Below are 1,686 nucleotides of genomic sequence, written 5' to 3' on the forward strand. Positions count from 1 at the left end.
CATCGCCACCCATGCCATTATCTGTCACAAACCTCCTGAATGAACGCAACCGACTGGGGGCCAGTGGAGAGCTGGACAATGCAACTCGGCGGTGTTTCAATCATGCCATGCAGCTCCTGAATGTCCAGTCCAACAGAATACAGGACAATACCACGCTGGTGCTTGACTATGGCATGGTCTCTGAAAAGAGGTTTGTGTCTGGGACTGGAGAAAATGAGATTGTTGTGTACTGTGGTGATGATGGCATGATCTGTCACACCATCAAAGTGGTGGGATGGAGAAGCTGGCTTGCTCAACAGCTTTCCAAGGCCTCACCAGCAATATTAGCTGTGATTCTGAATGCCTTACAGTTATGGGTGCAGCGCTCCCAAGGGGGTTACTTTTTTTTACCTGAGTGATGGAGGAGTTGCCTCTCATTTCCAGTTCCCACACCCAGCTGCTCGTACACAGAGCTATCTCATCCCCTCAATAAACAGTATAAACTAACTCTCAACCTGCTTCCTTTGTTGGGATGAGGTTCTGATATGTCACCTGTGTACTCTTCCCTCATATTTAGTCATCTACATTGTTTGAGTGAAATTAAGCATGCGCATTATACAGAACGGAGAAGGTTCTAGAAGATCATGAACGCCTCACCTTTATGAGGTAATGCCCTAATTTTCATGGGTGAGTATGTGTGGTTGGTGTCTCAGACATGGTGGGAAAGTTTGACGTGCTTGGCAAATAGTGGTTGCGTGACTTCTGAGGTACTTGAGATTTTGGTTGGTAGGCATGAGTATGAGTGTCAACTTTGTATCAGAAGGAATGACTGATGGGTATGTCTGGAAGATGATTGATCATTTCAAATGGGGTGATCTGCCCTTTAAAAAGCCTAACTGACCAGAGTTTGCGGCTCTTCGCCATCAGGGAGTTGTGTGCAGAGAGAGGAGTCTCCGTTGTTGTAGTCTCTGTGAAGGGAGTGGTCCAGCAGAGCGGTCTCTGTGACTGAAGCTTGTTTGTCATGGGCATTCAGCTTTTCATCTTCCCTTGGTCCATCATCATCAGTTATTGTGGTCATCTGTCCCTAGATCCCTAACTAGGCCGGAGTAATTGAAGAACACACTTACCTGAGACAGAGGAGCGCCAAGGAATTGGGTAAAGTATCACCTTCCCATGTGTAAGTGTGGGACAAGCTTGGGTGTTGCTAGTTGTGGGAGAAGTCCTGGGAGCAGTAGGGGTGTCTGTGTGGTTATGTTGGGAGGTGAAAATCTGTTCTTGCACATATTTGCATATAAATGCTATTATCTGTGTATAACCTTGCTAATAGTTGTACTAAATGTTGAACCATTTGTATGCTGTTCTGTGCTGATGTGTTTGATATTTGGTGTGATACCATATAGGTGTGTTATACTTACCATTTGAGTCTTTTGTTTTTCCGCTCTTTTTCCCAAAACCTATATATAAGGTTTGCTGGACACCCCACCTTTGTCATAAATTTGTCAAACTTCAATAGCAACACTTGTAAGTTATCCAGCCACCCTCTTCTTATCTGGCAGAGATGTAGTTATTTGGGTCCCACATTAATTAAAATCTCTCTGTTCTCCATATTTGGTTTAACCAGTCAACCAGTCATCATATTAATTGGCCTCAAACTCTGCCAGCCGGTAAGTGAAAAACTACAGTTTCCCACATTTTTCTCCTTTAAAG

At 44.4% G+C, this 1,686-nt stretch overlaps 1 long non-coding RNA gene across 2 annotated transcripts; it reads left to right on the forward strand.

Annotated features, from left to right (window-relative positions):
- The first annotated feature begins 10 nt into the window (after positions 1–10).
- On the forward strand, positions 11–1,661 carry LOC102383525. 2 transcript variants are annotated; one of them, XR_003092466.1, is made up of 3 exons: positions 11–190; positions 557–645; positions 907–1,661. It is a non-coding gene; the product is annotated as an uncharacterized LOC102383525 (long non-coding RNA). The 2 variants fall into 2 exon arrangements; XR_325635.3 differs by having other exon boundaries at positions 1,068–1,661.
- Positions 1,662–1,686: the final 25 nt, after the last annotated feature.

This window comes from Alligator sinensis, unplaced genomic scaffold (assembly GCF_000455745.1).
Source record: "Alligator sinensis unplaced genomic scaffold, ASM45574v1 C65371128_1, whole genome shotgun sequence".
Lineage (NCBI taxonomy): Eukaryota > Metazoa > Chordata > Crocodylia > Alligatoridae > Alligator > Alligator sinensis.